Below are 20441 nucleotides of genomic sequence, written 5' to 3'. Positions count from 1 at the left end.
AACTATTTGGGTGATACCGAAAGATCTATGCCTGTGCTCCTTCCATACAATGTCTATGCTTTGCAATTTTAGTTTCTACTTATCCTTTTGGTACTGCAAATTTTTTACTATGAATCACCTCTCAAAGACTACAATCTTTGTATCCCACTGAAATACTAAGATATTTTTTAACCTTAAATTCTGATCCATATTCTGCTAGTACTTCAAATATACCGCATCACTTTCATCGTGATCAGTCCCTCTATCGTTCCATGAAGACTAAACTTGTTCCATTCAACAATCCAAATAATTGTAAGTGGGATCTCCCACTATATTAACGAGGGGTTCTACCTCTTGAATAATCTATTTCAAAAGCCGGCTGTCTCTTCTTGACCCCGGCGAGAGTCTCTATTTAATGTGCTTAATCCAATTCCACTTTTTCCATTCAACTTGTTCCATGAAGACTAAACTTGTTCCATTCAACAATCCAAATAATGGGAAGTGGGATCTCCCACTATATTAACGAAGGGTTCTACCTCTGGAATAATCTATTTCCAAAAGCCGGCTGTCTCTTCTTGACCCCGGCGAGAGTCTCTATTTAATGTGCTTAATCCAATTCCACTTTTTCCATTCAACTCGTTCCATGAAGACTAAACTTGTTCCATTCAACAATCCAAATAATTGTAAGTGGGATCTCCCACTATATTAACGAGTGGTTCTACCTCTGGAATAATCTATTTCAAAAGCCGGCTGTCTCTTCTTGACCCCGGCGAGAGTCTCTATTTAATGTGCTTAATCCAATTCCACTTTTTCCATTCAACTCGTTCCATGAAGACTAAACTTGTTCCATTCAACAATCCAAATAATTGTAAGTGGGATCTCCCACTATATTAACGAGGGGTTCTACCTCTTGAATAATCTATTTCAAAAGCCGGCTGTCTCTTCTTGACCCCGGCGAGAGTCTCTATTTAATGTGCTTAATCCAATTCCACTTTTTCCATTCAACTCGTCCCATGAAGACTAAACTTGTTCCATTCAACAATCCAAATAATGGGAAGTGGGATCTCCCACTATATTAACGAGGGGTTCTACCTCTGGAATAATCTATTTCCAAAAGCCGGCTGTCTCTTCTTGACCCCGGCGAGAGTCTCTATTTAATGTGCTTAATCCAATTCCACTTTTTCCATTCAACTCGTTCCATGAAGACTAAACTTGTTCCATTCAACAATCCAAATAATTGTAAGTGGGATCTCCCACTATATTAACGAGGGGTTCTACCTCTGGAATAATCTATTTCAAAAGCCGGCTGTCTCTTCTTGACCCCGGCGAGAGTCTCTATTTAATGTGCTTAATCCAATTCCACTTTTTCCATTCAACTCGTTCCATGAAGACTAAACTTGTTCCATTCAACAATCCAAATAATTGTAAGTGGGATCTCCCACTATTATTGTTTTCCATTGCCAAGCACAGCTGAGGCAGTCACAAAATTCATGATCATTTTGGACAAATTAAGGCTAGCGTTTTATTCTTTGCTGGAAAACAGGATAGAAGAAAAGAATATTAGTCTTCCAACTCAGCCAGAGATGTGTTTGTCTATTCATTCAATTCAAACTCGAGACCCTTTCCTGAGAAGTGTTTCTTCTGTTGGTTCCAATTCAAAGTACAGCCCCTTTCTGAGCTGTTTACTGTCCATTTAGTGGTCCAGTATTCAAATTACAAAGTGCAGGCCCCTCCTGGGCCTGTACTTTTATGTTCTGATTGACAAAGTACAGGCCCCTCCTGGGCCTGTACTTTGATTGTTTTCCATTACCAAGCACAGCTGAGGCAGTCACAAAATTCATGATCATTTTGGACAAATTGAGGCTAGCGTTTTATTCTTTGCTGGAAAACAGGATAGAAGAAAAGATTATTAGTCTTCCAACTCAGCCAGAGATGTGTTTGTCTATTCATTCAATTCTTTCAATTCAAACTCAAGATCCTTTTCTGAAAAGTGTTTTTCCTGTCGATACTCAACACTACTATCCGTTTGGTGGAAGTATTTAGTCTTACTTGGATTTTGCTTGCTCAAAAGCAACATATCTGTGTAGTGAGGTTACAAACCAAACAGGACACATTATGTCTTCATTCTTTTTTACTGGTGTCAGTACTCGTTGTGTTGATAACCAATTGTTCACCGGCTTGTTTTCACATGCCAAGCACAGCTGAGGCAGTCACAAAAATCATGATCATTTTGGACAACTTGAGGCCAGCATTTGAATAGTATGGGTTCTTGTCTGATTTCCTAAGTACGGGCCCCTTCTGGGCCTGTACTTTTCTTGTGTGATTTCCAAAGTACGGGCCCCTCCTGGGCCTGTACTTTTCTGGTCTGCTTTCCTAAGTACGGGCCCCTTCTGGGCCTGTACTTTTCTTGTGATTTCCAAAGTACGGGCCCCTCCTGGGCCTGTACTTTTCTGGTCTGCTTTCCTAAGTACGGGCCCCTCCTGGGCCTGTACTTTTCTTGTGTGATTTCCTAAGTACGGGCCCCTTCTGGGCCTGTACTTTTCTTGTCTGATTTCCAAAGTACGGGCCCCTCCTGGGCCTGTACTTTTCTGGTCTGCTTTCCTAAGTACGGGCCCCTTCTGGGCCTGTACTTTTCTTGTGTGATTTCCAAAGTACGGGCCCCTCCTGGGCCTGTACTTTTCTGGTCTGCTTTCCTAAGTACGGGCCCTTTCTGGGCCTGTACTTTTCTTGTGTGATTTCCAAAGTACGGGCCCCTCCTGGGCCTGTACTTTTCTGGTCTGCTTTCCTAAGTACGGGCCCCTTCTGGGCCTGTACTTTTCTTGTGTGATTTCCAAAGTACGGGCCCCTCCTGGGCCTGTACTTTTCTTGTGTGATTTCCAAAGTACGGGCGCCTCCTGGTCCTGTACTTTTCTTGTGTGATTTCCAAAGTACGGGCCCCTCCTGGGCCTGTACTTGTATTGTTCATAAGACGTATCAATATAGTTGTGTGTCAACGGGATCGGGACAGGTCCAGAAATTCCTCAATGATGCAAATCCATGACAAAACGAGTACAGACAAACGATCCCATGACAGGGACCCAACACTACAATAAGTTTTGTGCAAGTATTTAGTCTTATTTTGCTATTCAGCCCAAAACAACATAACTTTGTATTTGGTTGAAAATAAAATCTGACCCATTATATACATTTTTCCACCCAAATGGTGTCAGTACTCTATGTGGTGATGCTAAATTGATATGCCGCAACGAGTCACTGTTCTTTTATGGCTTGTATGGTCACAAGACATTTAAATATTGGTGTGTGTGAACATGATGACGGTCAACTTTCAACATGTACTGTCTCCTTGATGTATAATATTTTTTAATTTGCGTCGATGTCTTCCAATTTCAAAAATTAAACATCAATCTTTTCAATGTCAAAATTCTTCTCTAACATCAACCGTGGTTAGATGATAAGGGCTTTTTGGAGTGAGGGGTGGGCCTTTTAGGCCACTAGATGCTTGACCTTGGCGATTATCTTATTGTCTTCTTAAAACTCTGCTTTTTTTTGTTCACCTTGAAAAATGTAGAGACCTGCTTACTCCCGTTTTGCTCAGAATTTCTTGTAGTGTTGTCTAATGTCTAATATGTTTTCTCCCAAGATGTGCTGTTATTAATGGTGTTGAGTTTGTAAACACTCGTGATGTAGTTTTGAAGCACAAATGGATTGACTTTAAACTGATAGTATCCAGCATGTACAACAAGTGTAATATATTTTTTAATGAAAAAGATTTATATGATTTTCAAAATGAGAGTACTTGTTGCCGAGTGTTCATATGAACATGCTCTGACTGTATGTAAGAAGTGAGTGGCCTGAGTTTCAAAATTCATGTCAGTGCCTCTAATTTTTGTAATAATTAGTCGGTAACTTCAGTTCACCAACCCCAAAAGTCCTGCAATATTATGTTTTCCTTTTTATTTTATTTTTGGTTGAGAGTATGAATTTCGAGTTGAATCAGATTTAAAAGTACTGTGCACATAATCCCCTACATTGGTGGTATGTGAATTATTTACAATGGCCGTGTTGGTTAATTGGGTTTAGTCCACTTCTCTGTTGGTATTGATGTTCTTCAACATACAGTTGGCTTGATGCCAGCAGATATCATCATGTTCTGCTTCCATGTATTTACACTGGACACAATCGCAACAATCTGGGATCGCTTCTTGACCTCGGCGTAAGTCTGTGTGTTCAATCGACTCTACGTCTTGACCCCCATCCACACAGGCTATCTGTTTTGCTCGGATATGGCTCTGACCCTGGCAAAGACTATAAGAATGCACCTGCCTATTTGCATTTTCAATTACCTTGTTAAAAATTAATCCATTTCTTCATGCAACCTTTCTGATAACAATGGGTTAGTCAATGATGTAATTTAATGATCTTTGGCTGACCATCTTGGTCGCTTCCTATCAATCACCGTTGAGAGTTTTAGAGGCAAACATGCCGATGTGCATCTACACCTTCTGTTCATTTCTGAATCATATGCTACACCTGTATCAAATTGAGTTAACTATGCTTATGAATAACGTTCGACATCATGGTTAGTTGGAACTATCTTTACACTATCAGTAATTAAAATCATTGGACACTTTATGCACACCTCACAAGTACTGACCTGTCCATAACATTACATAATAATGTTCTTTCAATTGAGGTTCATTAAGAAATCTAGGCGGATGGGTTGGTGATCCTTGTCAGTCGACCTGTCAGATGTTCACCTTCTGCTTGAAGTATCCAATATGCAACACTACACTATATTTATGACATGCATTTTAAAAAATATATTTTACTTGCACATTCAGTCATTATGGTTGTATACAACTGGTTATAGACGGCAATGTAGGTCTTTAATGTCATTAAAAGTGACAATGTAGAAAGGCAGAGAAGACAGACAATGTCATTATTTTTAATTGCTCCGTGGTAATTAGAGTATAAATACACAGATCTCCACTAATACGAATGTAATGCTACAGATGTGTGCCTTTAACCATAAAAAGGATTTATGGTAAGCGACAAATTTTATAATTGGGTACTTTGATTCAATGAACGCGAGTATTTTTTAGAGAAAGAATAGTTTCAAATTTCAAGTAAGGTGCATGTATATTAAAGGAAGGTGGATCTTAAAAACATTAATTACTTTTGATTTAAATTAATAGGTACGCTTGACTAGATTACCTTTAATGCTTGAGTCATAAGGACTAAACGTATTGAACTAGCAAATTGAGAGAGATAGCTAACAGTAAGAAACTGCATAACACATTTGCAACGGCCATGGCTACCGCTGTAGACTCCAGTACCTCGAATGCCATTTGGAAGTGAAAGTGCTTTTTATTTTTGTATTAACCCATGCTTTTTTTTTTTACAGAATGCCCCCAGCGGCCCTTACGTGTGATTTAGGCCTTAGCAAATGAGAATTCTTTTTATTGTTACACTTACAAAGTGTCCAAGTTTCATTCACTAACATATACATCGAAGAATATTAAAGTGTTCATAATTCAATTACAACCATCTCTAAATTGTATACCCTTGAAAAAATATCTTGACACAGCGACCATGGTAATGTACAGCCGAACATGCAAAAGAAATACTTACTGTGTAAGTGACTGTTTAACATATGTAACATATAGCAGTACTAAGAAAAGATGACAGTAATTAACCAATGTGAAACATTGAAAGTATTTTTACCTGTTCTGTTTTTTCAGTGTTTGGAGACATCATATTCTCAAATTAAAAGTAAACTGAGAGGTTTTTAGAATTGTTAAAAATAGTATTACTTATTTGTGGGCCCACAAATTTTGTTGTGAAGTACAGAATTGGATTTTTAAATTTTACTGTTGGAATTGCAAATTTTGAATGGATTGTGACTTGATACATTCTCAACAATTCTTTACTGTAATGTTTGTGTTTGTGATGTATGATGTAAAATTATTATTTATTATGCTAATAATAAATGAATGTAATTGGTACATGTGGAAATTATTAAAAGAAATGAAATAAAGAATAATTAAAAATAAATATTTTGACTTTATTGTCTTTTTGGTACGCAATATGCATGGAGATGGTGCATTCAATTGTTGTGAAACGTACAAGCAGTCTGCAAATAAAGAACATTGCAGAAAGGTGAAAAGAAACTACTTTAATAATTTTGTGATTAATATGGCATGCAGAGATAGCAAATGAAGCAGCATCACATCCTTCTTGGTTTTTATCAAGAATGGTGATTGAGGTGTGGAAAATACAATTTGCACGAAAAATGAAAGAAAAAAACAAGAAGAATGGCCATTGGAGGCATTATAATAATGGGTACGCACAAGTTGGTGTCTACTAATGAATATGAAGTGGTGGATCCAACATGCACTGAGAGGGCAACGACAAAAGAATTATACAAATTTGGACTGTGAGGAGAAAACACTGGACAAGTAAGACGTTAAGTCTAGAAATTCAATGGAGTACTTTCTTAGTAGTCATTAAAGTTCTGTACTAAGGGTATCTCTGTTATAGTCACAGCATGAACAATAACTGCAATTAAAACAACTAGCCAGAGTAATTTAGATTACGCAAGGGCTCCATACAAATAGGCAAGAATATTCATTAGATTACAAGTATAACAGACATAAGCCTACTACAAAACTGTCATTACAAATAACAAATAAATGCATACACTTTTTAAAAAGAGGTGGCAAGAACAACATGTAAGATTCTTGGGTGGTGAAGACTCAGTCAATTAATCTGTGTCCTACCTACTATGTGGAAAATGTAACACAAAAGCAACCAAACACTGTCACTGTATGTTACACCAACATTTTGTAGGTTGTTGGGAAATGGATGTAAATGGGTAAAGCACATTAACCCATATGTCCTGGTGTGTTCGGAACTATGAGTAAAGCATGGAAGAGCCTATGTCCTACATGAAACACAATAAAGAGCCAAAGTGCATAAATAGGTAAGACGATCTTCTACAGAATGTGAAAAATCGGATGAACAGGTATACTAAAGTACAACTGGCACAAAATAAACAAATTGCAATGGCAGGTGCAAAAGATCTATGACAATGCGGTGTTCCCAAATAAACAACGGTAGAATGTCATAAAAGCCAAGCACACTGGGGGGTAACAATGTAGTACTACAAGTAAATGTAAGTGCACAAACTATAAGTCACAATGTTTTAGGAGCAGCAGAGGTTGGGCAGCAACACTATCAACGGACAATCCCAAAATATAAACAGCCTGTATGAGCTCCAATTTAAGTTTAAAGGTACAGAGAACTGCAGAGAGCAAAAACACTATCATCTCACCATAAACCACAAGCACCACGGGGAGCAGAAATCCTACCTGCTCCCCATCAACCCCAGCCGAGCCCTAGCCAAGGCACAACAAACAACTTGAACAGGCCTGTATAAGCTCCCTTTGGAGTTATGGGGTACAGAAAGCACCACGGGGAGCAGAAATCCTACCTGCTCTGCATCAACCCCAGCCGAGCCCTAGCCAAGGCACAACAAACAACTTGAACAGGCCTGTATAAGCTCCCTTTGGAGTTATGGGGTACAGAAAGCACCACGGGGAACAGAAATCCTACCTGCTCTGCATCAACCCCAGCCGAGCCCTAGCCAAGGCACAGCAAACAACTTGAACAGGCCTGTATAAGCTCCCTTTGGAGTTATGGGGTACAGAAAGCACCACGGGGAGCAGAAATACTACCTGCTCCCCATCAACCCCAGCCGAGCCCTAGCCAAGGCACAGCAAACAACTTGAACAGGCCTGTATAAGCTCCCTTTGGAGTTATGGGGTACAGAAAGCACCACGGGGAGCAGAAATCCTACCTGCTCTGCATCAACCCCAGCCGAGCCCTAGCCAAGGCACAGCAAACAACTTGAACAGGCCTGTATAAGCTCCCTTTGGAGATATGGGGTACAGAAAGCACCACGGGGAGCAGAAATACTACCTGCTCCCCATCAACCCCAGCCGAGCCCTAGCCAAGGCACAGCAAACAACTTGAACAGGCCTGTATAAGCTCCCTTTGGAGTTATGGGGTACAGAAAGCACCACGGGGAGCAGAAATCCTACCTGCTCCCCATCAACCCCAGCCGAGCCCTAGCCAAGGCACAGCAAACAACTTGAACAGGCCTGTATAAGCTCCCTTTGGAGTTATGGGGTACAGAAAGCACCACGGGGAGCAGAAATCCTACCTGCTCCCCAACAACGCCAGCCGAGCCCTAGCCAAGGCACAACAAACAACTTGAACAGGCCTGTATAAGCTCCCTTTGGAGTTATGGGGTACAGAAAGCACCACGGGGAGCAGACATCCTACCTGCTACCCATCAACCCCAGCCGAGCCCTAGCCAAGGCACAACAAACAACTTGAACAGGCCTGTATAAGCTCCCTTTGGAGTTATGGGGTACAGAAAGCACCACGGGGAGCAGAAATCCTACCTGCTGCCCATCAACCCCAGCCGAGCCCTAGCCAAGGCACAACAAACAACTTGAACAGGCCTGTATAAGCTCCCTTTGGAGTTATGGGGTACAGAAAGCACCACGGGGAGCAGAAATCCTACCTGCTCCCCAACAACCCCAGCCGAGCCCTAGCCAAGGCACAACAAACAACTTGAACAGGCCTGTATAAGCTCCCTTTGGAGTTATGGGGTACAGAAAGCACCACGGGGAGCAGAAATCCTACCTGCTCCCCAACAACGCCAGCCGAGCCCTAGCCAAGGCACAACAAACAACTTGAACAGGCCTGTATAAGCTCCCTTTGGAGTTATGGGGTACAGAAAGCACCACGGGGAGCAGAAATCCTACCTGCTACCCATCAACCCCAGCCGAGCCCTAGCCAAGGCACAACAAACAACTTGAACAGGCCTGTATAAGCTCCCTTTGGAGTTATGGGGTACAGAAAGCACCACGGGGAGCAGAAATCCTACCTGCTACCCATCAACCCCAGCCGAGCCCTAGCCAAGGCACAACAAACAACTTGAACAGGCCTGTATAAGCTCCCTTTGGAGTTATGGGGTACAGAAAGCACCACGGGGAGCAGAAATCCTACCTGCTCCCCAACAACGCCAGCCGAGCCCTAGCCAAGGCACACCAAACAACTTGAACAGGCCTGTATAAGCTCCCTTTGGAGTTATGGGGTACAGAAAGCACCACGGGGAGCAGAAATCCTACCTGCTACCCATCAACCCCAGCCGAGCCCTAGCCAAGGCACAACAAACAACTTGAACAGGCCTGTATAAGCTCCCTTTGGAGTTATGGGGTACAGAAAGCACCACGGGGAGCAGAAATCCTACCTGCTCCCCAAGAACGCCTGCCGAGCCCTAGCCAAGGCACACCAAACAACTTGAACAGACATGTATAAAGTGCCTTTTGATTTAGGTAGTACACAAAACCACAGGGAGCTTAAATACTTCCTGCTACCCATCAACGCCAGCAAAACCCTAGTCAAGGCACACTGGCAAACTAGAACAGGCCTGTATAAGCTCCTTTTTGAGTTACCGGGTACAGGAAAAAACAGTATAAAAACTAAGTCTAATAAGGCCACCAGCGTTGCGTATTTTTATCTTAATTTGATTTTGACTTAAGACTGACTCCTCCTCCAAAGACACCTCCAAATCTAATTCACACCCTCGCTATCATCTTAAGGAAGTCCTCCCATTATTGAAAAGTCTATTGTCCAGGACTACGGAAGTTCCTTCCGAGTGTGTTCTGGTAGTTTGAATGTTTACCATTTTTTCCAGTATTATCCTTGTACCTGTGATGGTAGCCTTTTGTAACTTGCACATGTCACTTTTCTCCTGTAACACACTGTTTGCTACCTCTCACATTTTGTTTGCTTTAGATACTTGCACCAGTGCCACCATTGCCTACGTAACGTTTGTTGTTGTGCTGGAGTGTCTGCGATTTATTGCAGAATTATACCTCTACTTGTACATTGTATGCTTTTGTAACCTGCACACATATCACTTTATTCTCCTGAAATGTAACGATTGGTACCTCAAGTCTTTTGGTTGCTCACTATTGTCAGTTTTGATCATGTAATTTAAGGTTTTTTATTTTTATTTGCTCATTTGCAATTGTTTCCTCTTGTATCATTAACGGTCCTCTTGTGAAGCACTCTGACACCTTCGGGTAAAGTCCGCGCTATATAAAAACTCATAAATAAATAAATACATAAATAAAAAATTAAAAAAAGGACAAGTTGCAACTATGCCGAAACCCGGGATTGAACCAGGGTCCTCTAGCTCTGCAGTCGAACGCTCTACCAACTAAGCTATTAAAGCTTGCTTGAATCAAAGAGTTGCGCGCCTGCCCTTTTGTCTCACTGCGCCATGAAGCCTCGTGCACCGAAAACCCGAAAACTGGGCACCATTCAAGTTGAAAACGCGAACATAATGTTTTTCCCAGACTATACTATCCAGGTGCAGCGCCAAAGGCTATCGTTCCTAATGGTAAAACGGAGGCTACGCCAACTGGGGCTTACATATTCCCTCCTATTCCCAGCGAGGCTCAGGGTGATAGCGAACGAGAAGACACACTTCTTTGACTCCTCGGAAGACGTGGAGGCCTGGCTGGACAACGGGACGGACAAGAGCACGGGGAGGTCCGGGAATCCGGACAAGCCCAGGAGGCACCGAAGACCCAAGAGGAGACGTGGCGCCAGGTCACCCTCCCCCGCGGCCAGCGGCACCCAACATAGCGCGAGCCCACCGGAAGAGGACATACGCAGAGAACAACAGGAAGCCCTGCGGATGGTCTCGGAGCTCAGCGGCTCCCCGATACGGCGTTCCCCGCCTGCCACCAGCCCTAGAACATCGCCGAGTGAAGATGAGGCGATATCTGGTCTCCCGGATTCGCAACTCTCAGGTGGGCTGCCGGACGTCACCCCACAAACGTCGGATCTGTACGGCTGAAGTAGTGCCGCAACACGGGGCTCTCGGCGAGGGAAGCATTGGCCAGGCGCTGCCTGTTGGCAACGGACACCGAACCCGCAGTAAGTCATGACGATGTCACACTGGCAATTCTCAACTGCGGGGCAGACGCCCCTAGGAGCCCGCACCACGGGGGCCACCACCACTTTGCAGGGTCCCCATGGGAGGGCAAGGGTTACCGCCTCCAAGCTTGACCAGAGCAGTGGCCCCGTGTCTTTACCAATATACTGTTCGATAACCGGTGGGCCGGCCGGTTGACCACTCAGACTGACGAACACATCCCCCTGGGAGGGCGCTCCCGCCTTCATGCTCAACAGATACACACTGGCTGCTTGGACTGCGTGATGTATAGCAACCCCCCGGATTGGATTGTTCGCACTTTTCGTAGAATGTTTGGACGGCTGCCCGTTTGGCAACCGACCCGATGGAGTTACCCCCAGTTAATGTTTACCCCCCTTCTCCCTATTGTGAAACGCTGCATACTTGGCTCGCAGGGGTGCTCGCTGGACTATCCCAAGGGCTGCTCGGACAAAGGAGGAGGTACTCTGACACTGGAAACCGGAGGGTCTAATGGGAGGGTACTTGGAACGGGGGAGGGTACGGGTGTGACTGCCTTGTTGAATGCTGATGGCTGAAGTCAAAATGTGTACCTGGAATGTGCGCGGAATACACACACCCGCGCGCAGGTACATGATTTATTCGTACCTGAAGAGACACAAGATACAGATAGCGCTCCTACAGGAGACTCACCTGACATCACCAGAGGTACACACCCTGCGCAGGCGATGGCGGGGTCAGATCTATGCAACTGGGTTCTCCTCTTACGCTAGGGGGGCGCTGATATGGGTGCGACCAGGGCTCCCGTTTGAAGTTGAAGACTCACACATAGACAAGGAAGGGAGGCTGGTGGCAGTGAGGGGGCGCCTGGACGGATGCCCGCTGGTGGTGGCGTCGCTATATGCCCCTAACACGGACCAACAGAGGTTCCTGGAAATGGTGTCCACAACCCTGGCGCACTGGCACGGGATCCCCTGGATATTGGGGGGGGATTACAATAGCGTATTAGATACCACACTGGACCGCTCATTCCCACCTCTACCCGGCGCACCAGTGGTGGGTGCCATGAAAGCTCTTATAGCCTGGGCCTCACACTGGGACCTACATGATGTGTGGCGCCACCGGAACCCAACGGCCAGGATATACTCGTACTACTCAGGAGCTCATACCCTACACACTCGGTTAGACAGATTCATGCTCACAGATGATCTACTCCCGCTGGCGACGGAGGCGCTATACATGGGTAGGACACACTCCGACCATAACCCACATATGCTGACGATCTCCTGGGCGCACACCCGCCCCCCTGTCCCCAACTGGAGGCTGCAGCCGGACCTCCTGCTAGACGCACCTTTCCGGAACTCACTGTTCGCACACATTGTACACTACTTCGAGGATAATGCAGGTACAGCCACCTCTCTGCAGATGGAATGGGAGGCGTTCAAGGTGGTCATTAGGGGACAATGCTTGGGCACGCAGGGGAACCTCAAACGCCAGGTGGAGAGGGACTTACACAGGGTGGAGGAGGAACTGAGTAGACATGAGCGGGACTCGGTGGGAGGGCACATCACTGGGCTTCACAAAGCGCAGGCGGCCCACGAAAAGCTACTGGAGAGACTCAGATGTCTGAACTTCGCGGCTCACGCGGCGCGCACACACGACAGGGGGGACAAACCCGGCAAGCTGCTGTCGTGGCTCATCGCTAGAGAAGATCGGACGCAGCCAGTCACAAAAGTACTAGGCGCGAATGGAGTGCCCTTACACACACAGTCAGAGATACACGGAGCGTTCACCGCACACTACAAAGCACTATATCGCTCTTGCCTGCCCACGCCCGCCCCGGACACGGAGGAGTATCTTGATCAGATACTGCTGCCGACACTCACCGATGCCCAACGCACCGTCCTGACGGCACCCATAGCTCCCGAGGAGCTCCGGGAAGTCATAGCGGCGCTCTCCAACGGAAAGTCCCCCGGCCCGGACGGGCTCCCAGCGGAGTTTTATAAAGCATACCAAGACCTCCTGGTCCCTGAACTCGTAAAACTGTATGAGACAGCACTGGACGACTCCTCCCTGCCCCCATCTCTGAGTGAGGCTACACTGGTCTCCCTCCTGAAACCGGGTAAGGACGGGGCACTCATGGGCTCATATAGGCCCCTTGCCCTCTTAAACACGGACTACAAAATACTAGCTTCTATGCTAGCGAGGAGACTGGCCCAATACACGCCCACCCTGGTCCACCCTGACCAGAACGGGTTCGTACCCGCACGCAGCACGTCACATAACATCCGCCGGCTATTTAGAGTGCAGGAGTACGCGAGAGGCCCTTGGCCACTATCAGGTTGCATAGTATTGGACCTGGAAAAGGCATTCGACTCGGTGGAGTGGCCGTTTCTTAGGGCGGTTATGCAAAAGTTTGACCTGGGAGACGCTTTTCTGGACATGGTGGGTCTCCTATATCAAACTCCGACAGTTCGGGTCCGGATAGGGGGCCTGCTATCGGAGGCCATACGGGTGTGGCGGGGCACACGGCAAGGCTGCCCGTTATCACCTCTACTCTTCTCGTTGGCCATGGAACCGCTGGCGGAGATACTGCGGATGCAGGGCGCCGAGTGGGGCATCCCGTTGATAGATGGGGTACACGCAGTTTCCCTGTATGCCGACGACCTACTCCTCTACGTCAGGGACCTGACACGGATACCGCCGGGACTAACCGGCGCCCTCCGCGAATTCTCAACTCACTCGGGACTGAGGGTCAACTGGGGTAAATCTGGGGTCTTCCCCTTTCACCCGGATATGCAGGAATGCGCGGTGCAACTAGGGGACACGACACTGACATGGTATGCCGGCACTTTTAAGTATCTGGGCATCCACATATATAGAAATGCGGCAGACATACTGGATGGCAACCTGATTCGAGCCATAAATTCCTTGCGGGCCCAGATCCAATTTTGGGGCACGCTCCCGCTCAATGTCCCGGCCAGAATCACCCTGACTAAAATGATAGTCCTGCCTAGACTACTGTACTATTTTTCGAATATACCGGTGTATGTCCCGGCTCGGGTCTTTAGGGACTTGGAGACCCTTACACGAACACTGATCTGGAATGTGGGGAGACCGAGGGTGGCCCTGAAGAAATTGTATGCCCCGACGGCCTCGGGGGGACTCGCGGTCCCGAATCAAGAGCATTACTACCTTGCCGCGCAACTCCAGTGGGTGGTGGCCTGGCTTGCGGGTAGGAACCTAAACGACACGGCCTCGACAGTCCCGGCCCTGACTCATGCAGAAGCCCTCGCACTATTCCACCCACTCAGAGGAGCGACACGCGAGACGCAGCTACACCTAGCAGTGGCACTGAGATGCTACAGGCGTGCACTGCGATTGACCAGGGAAACTGCCCCCTATGCACCAGCCCTGCCGCTAGAGGGACTGCCAAGGCCTGGGGGAGTGGTGACAGCAGCACACCTACATGACTGGGCGCAGGTGGGGCTTGAGACACTGGCGGACTTGTATGACGACGGGGCCATGGTACGGTTCGAGGGGCTGGTGGAGACTCCGGGACTGCCAGCGGGACAATTCCTGATGCATGCATCAATGATGCGAGTCCTCACGGAACACTGGGGCGATATGTCCGTGGAACCCGAGACCCACCTCTTAATACAATACCTGCACGTAATGGGGGCAGGGTCACACGTTGTGCACTGGCTAACGCAGGCACTGAGGTCCCACACAACGGCCTCCCTTCAGTCGCTTAGGGATAGATGGACCATTGACAGGGGGAGGGACTGGTCGGATAAAGAATGGGAAAGGATCCTAGAGGGGCCGCAACACATCCCTCGCAACTCGAGATTCAGAATCATACAGTTCTATATCATGCATAGAGCATACTTGTCCCCGGACAAGGTTAACCGCTACTTTGGTTTGAATACCTCCAAATGCCCGCGTTGCGCGCTCCTAGACGCGGATCTCCTGCATATGCTGTGGGCATGTCCCAAGCTCCGGACGTACTGGCACGATGTTACCGCGCTGTTGACAAAAGGGACTGCGCTGGGCCAACGACACGACTGGGACACCTGTGTACTGGGCCTTCTAACCAGGACCAAACATAACAAAGCACATATGAGGTTCTGGGATTTGGGGCTGATAACTGCCAAGAGACTCATAACCCGCCACTGGAAAGCCGTGGAACCGCCCCTGCCGAAACATTGGTGCGCCTCTCTCATCTATTGGGCGACCGCGGAAGGCACGGTGCTATGTAGGGAGGAAACGGCGGGGCGGAGGGCCATTCCGATAGCTCAGGTATGGGAGGGCTTCCTGAGAGCATTCACCAGAGCTTGCCGCGATAAAGGGATATTGTAAAGAGATGGCTCCTCCCCAGTGGACAGGGGGGGGTCAGGTCCAAATCACAGACTGGGTGGCGAGAGAGGGGAGTATCGGGAGCCACACATATATGGGCATGGAATACCACCCCAGCGACCCACCGCCCACCCACACGTCCTACCCCCCCCCCCACTGATCAGCGGAGCCCACATATACCCTCGACCCCACAGGTACGCCCACACCCGAGACCCAGAGCCACTACACACCGCCGATGCCTCCTCCCCCGAGCACGCTCGGGGCCAGCACCCCGCAAGTCTACCACACCCGAAGATGCCTAGGCAGAACCAATACTGCAGCACCCCCCCCCCCTTACTCCGAGATCGGACTCTTCACACCCTCACCTACTCTCCTGTTTTCCCCAGTTTGAATTGGTGGCGTTAGCGGCACAGGACACCCCCCAGTTGTCCACGCCGGATCTACCTTTCACACCTACACCTCTCACTTTCGACACACGGCGACGACACACAGGAGTGCAGCTCACATGCAAGCCACGACCGCAACCTTCTGCCTCACGGAGGCGGGCTACTGAACCTCCTAGCCGGCCACGGTACATCTGCAGGTTGCTTGGAATCGGGCCCGGCTGGTTATTCGCACTACTGAGAGACAACTTGCTACGTCACCAATCAGTGGGTCGCGAGCACCGGGGGCGCGGCTGGCCGCCAGGCTGCCCGCCCTGACGGGTGAGGTCTGGCACCATAGTGAGGCGAACAGAGCGCATTACACTGTATAGTAGCAATGGAGTGAATGATTTGGTGAATGCAGGGACCGCCCCAAGATAACGGGTGGTACTTATTAACAGTGAGTGCATTAACTGGTTTTCTATAGTCGCCAACGTTCACATTGCTGATGTAAGAACTATTCCATTTGTTGTTTCCCCTTTGAATTACGCGCACAAGAAATGTAATTGAATGCCACGTGTACCAATAAAACAGATTTAAATAAAAAAAAAAAAAAAAAAAAAAAAAAATGAAGCCTCGTGCACCGAGCCAGCCACAGACTGCAGCTGAAAAAGGCGCAACACCACCAGTACGCCGCTTCTTATTATTGTATTTTTTTTATTTATTTCCCCAGAGAACTCCACCGTGGCCATCGAGGGAAGGCAAACATGGCCGGAGGGACCGCACTGATATAAAACTCGAAGCTTCAAATAACCGGGAAAAAGTACCATGCCATCGGGGGAGTTAAACCTAGTCAAAGGGGCCGCTCTGTCAATGTAGGCAAAACTCTGCGGAGTACACCGCCCGCCCTAAATAACCAAAAAAAGCAAATGGCGTACGCAAGAAATTTCGGCAATTCTTCTAGTACACTGAAGCACGAGAACCGCTCCTCTCCCATGGCGTAGGGGGTACAAAGCGCCATGGGGGAGCGACGGCGAATACCTCGGTGTTGAGATTTGCTACACTGAAGCACGCGAACCACTCCTCCCCCATGACGTAGGGGGTACAAAGCGCCATGGGGGAGCGACGGCGAATAGCTCGGTGCTGAGATTTTCTGCACCCCGTGACGTAGGGGGGACATAGCCACATGGGGGTACAATGCTTCTCAGAACACCGGAAAGAGGGTGGGGGCCCAGAGACAGCAGTCTCCACGGCTCCTGTGAGGCAGCACAGAGCCCGGCCCCCACTCTCTCCTCTCATAGGCAAAGCCCGCCCCACAAGAGAAGAGAGGGACAAAGGTGGGGTGGGGGCCCCACCCCACAAGAGAAGAGGAGAGACGGGGCCACGGGTGGGGGCCCCACCCCACAAGAGAAGAGGAGCGACGGGGCCAAGGATGGGGTGGGGGCCCCACCCCACAAGAGAAGAGAAGAGGAGAGACAAGGCCAAGGATGGGGTGGGGGCCCCATCCCACAAGAGAAGAGGAGAGACAGGGCCAAGGATGGGGTGGGGCCCCAGAGAGCAGAAGGCAGCACATAGCAGTGCTCGGACAAGGGTGGGAATGGGGGCCCCCAGAGAGAGCATTCTCCAGGGCAAAGCTCACATGAGAAGGGACGAGGCAGCAAAATGGTGCCCTCAGCACCATGTGGGCGTCTGCAGGGAGAGGGGAAGGGGGGCCGAGAAGGGTGCAAGGCAGAGGGGAGAAGGGTGCAAGGTAGAGAGGAGAAGGGTGCAAATCAGAGGGGAGAAGGGTGCATGGTAGAGAGGAGATGGGTGCATGGTAGAGAGGAGATGGGTGCAAGGCAGAGGGGGAGAAGGGTGCAAGGCAGAGGGGAGAAGGGTGCAAGGCAGATGGGGAGGAGTGTGCAAGGCAGAGGGGAGAAGGGTGTAAGGCAGAGGGGAGAAGGGTGCAAGGCAGAGGGGAGAAGGGTGCAAGGCAGAGGGGAGAAGGGTGCAAGGCGGAGGGAGAAGGGTGCAAGGCGGAGGGGAGAAGGATGCAAGGCAGAGGGGGAGAAGGGAGCAAGGCGGAGGGGAGAAGTGTGCAAGGCAGAGGGGGAGAAGTATGCAAGGCAGAGGGGGAGAAGTGTGCAAGGCAGAGGGGGAGAAGTGTGCAAGGCAGAGGGGGAGAAGTGTGCAAGGCAGAGGGGGAGAAGGGTGCAAGGCAGAGGGGGAGAAGGGTGCAAGGCAGAGGGGGAGAAGGGTGCAAGGCGGAGGGGAGAAGGGTGCAAGGCAGAGGGGGAGAAGGGTGCAAGGGGGAGAAGGGTGCAAGGCGGAGGGGAGAAGGGTGCAAGGCGGAGGGGAGAAGGGTGCAAGATGGAGGGGAGAAGGGTGCAAGGCAGAGGAGGAGGAGGAGAAGGGTGCAAGGCAGAGAGGAGAAGGGTGCAAAGTAGAGGGGAGAAGTGTGCAAGGTAGAGGGGAGAAGTGTGCAAGGCAGAGGGGAGAAGGGTGCAAGGCGGAGGGGAGAAGGGTGCAAGGTGGAGGGGAGAAGGGTGCAAGGCAGAGGAGGAGAAGGGTGCAAGGCAGAGAGGAGAAGGGTGCAAGGCAGAGAGGAGAAGGGTGCAAGGTAGAGGGGAGAAGTGTGCAAGGCAGAGAAGAGAAGGGTACAAGGCAGAGAAGAGAAGGGTGCAAGAGAGGAGAAGGGTGAAAGGTAGAGAAGGGTGCAAGGCGGAGGGGGAGAAGGGTGCAAGGCAGAGGGGAGAAGGGTGCAAGGCAGAGGGGAGTAGTGTGCAAGGCAGAGAAGAGAAGGGTACAAGGCAGAGAAGAGAAGGGTACAAGGCAGAGAAGAGAAGGGTGCAAGGAGGAGGGGAGAAGGGTGCAAGGAGGAGGGGAGAAGGGTGCAAGGTGGTGGGGAGAAGGGTGCAAGGTGGAGGGGAGAAGGGTGCAAGGCAGAGAGTAGAAGGGTGAAAGGAATAGAGGAGAAGGGTGCAAGGCAGAGGGGAGAAGGGTGCAAGGCGGAGGGGAGAATGGTGCAAGGTGGTGGGGAGAAGGGTGCAAGGTGGAGGGGAGAAGGGTGCAAGGCGGTGGGGAGAAGGGTGCAAGGCAGAGGGGAGAAGGGTGCAAGGCAGAGGGGAGAAGGGTGCAAGGTAGAAAAGGGTGCACGGCAGAGGTGGACTAGGGTACAAGGGGAAGGAGAGAAGGGTGCAAGGGGGAGGGGGAGAAAGGTGCAAGAGGGAGGGCAAGAAGGGTGGAAGGCAGAGGGGAGAAGGGTGCAAGGGGGATAGTGATGAAGTTAAAAATGTGCCCCCCCTGGAAACATTTCTGCGGATGCCCATGGAACGCACACTACTCTGTGAGGGAGAGTGGGAGAGAGTGGAGAGAGAGCGAGTAGAGAGAGAGAGAGTGGAGAGAAACAGTGAAGAGAAACAGTGGAGAGGGAGAGTGGAGAGAGGCAGTGGAGAGAGAGTAGATAGTGGAGAGAGAGTGGAGAGAGCATGGAGAGACACTGGAGAGAGAGAGAGAGAGAGAGAGGAGAGAGAGACAGTGGAGAGAGAGACAGTGGAGAGAGAGCGGAGAGAGAGACAGTGGAGACAGCGTGGGGAGAGAGTGGAGAGAGAGAGTGGAGAGATTGGAGAGAGATAGTGGCGAGAGAGTAGAGAGAATAGAGAGAGGGTGGAGGGAGACAGTGGAGCGAGAGTGGAGAGAGAGTGAGTGGGGAGAGAGAGAGAGTGGAGAGAGAGTTAAGAGAGGGTGGAGAGAGTAGAGAAAGGGTGGAGAGAGAGTGAGTGGAGAGAGAGAGAGAGTAAAGAGAGGGTGGAGAGAGAGTGGAGAGTGAGAGTAGAGAGGGAGTGGAAAGAGAGTAGAGAGAGAGAAGGGAGAGAGGGTGGAGAGAGAGTGATAGTGAGAGAGTGGAGAGAGAGAAGAGATAGGGGGAGAAGGGTGCAAGGCAGAGGGGAGAAGTGTGCAAGGCAGAGAAGAGAAGGGTGCAAGGCAGAGGGGAGAAGGGTGCAACGGGGATGGTGATGAAGTTAAAAATGTGCCCCCCCCCGGGAAACATTTCTGCGGATGCCCATGGAACGCACACTACTCTGTGTGGGAGAGTGGGAGAGAGAGAGTGGGAGAGAGAGAGTGGGAGAGAGAGAGTGGAGAGAGAGAGAGTGGAGAGAGAGAGTGGAGAGAAACAGTGGGGAGAGAGTGGAGAGAGACAGTGGAGAGAGCATGGCGAGACACTGGGGAGAGAGAGTGTGGAGAGAGAGACAGTGGAGAGAGAGCGGAGAGAGAGACCATTGAGAGAGCGTGGAGAGAGAGAGAGTGGAGAGAGAGAGTGGAGAGAGAGAGTGGAGAGACATTGGGGAGAGAGTGTGTGGAGAGAGAGACCGTTGAGAGAGAGAGAGAGAGAGAGATTGGAGAGAGAGAGTGGCGAGAGAGTAGAGAGAATAGAGAGAGGGTGGAGGGAGACAGTAGAGAGAGAGTGGAGAGAGAGTGAGTGAAGAGATAGAGAGAGAGAGAGTAGAGAGAGGGTGGAGAGAGAGTGGAGAGAGAGTGGAGAGAGAGAGAGTAGAGAGGGAGTGGAGAGAGAGAAGGGAGAGAGGGTGGAGAGAGAGAGATAGTGAGAGAAAGGAGATAGAGAAAGTGGAGAGAGAGACAGAGGAGAGACAGTGGATAGAGAGACAGTAGAGATAGAGTGGGCAGAGTTGAGAGAGAGAATGGAGAGAGCAAATGGAGAGAGTGGAGAGAGAGTAGAGACTGACTGA

The 20441-nt window shown here is 49.2% G+C and overlaps 1 protein-coding gene across 1 annotated transcript in view; it reads left to right on the top strand.

The window, feature by feature from the left end:
• Positions 1–20441, top strand: part of LOC144790746 (uncharacterized) — a 59180-nt gene that overhangs the window by 2682 nt on the left and 36057 nt on the right. The gene's annotated exons all lie outside the window — the stretch shown is intronic.

The sequence above is a fragment of the Lissotriton helveticus genome, chromosome 11, assembly GCF_964261635.1.
Source record: "Lissotriton helveticus chromosome 11, aLisHel1.1, whole genome shotgun sequence".
Lineage (NCBI taxonomy): Eukaryota > Metazoa > Chordata > Amphibia > Caudata > Salamandridae > Lissotriton > Lissotriton helveticus.
Note: the sequence above shows the minus strand (reverse complement) of the source record. Positions and strands in the feature narration are given on the sequence as shown.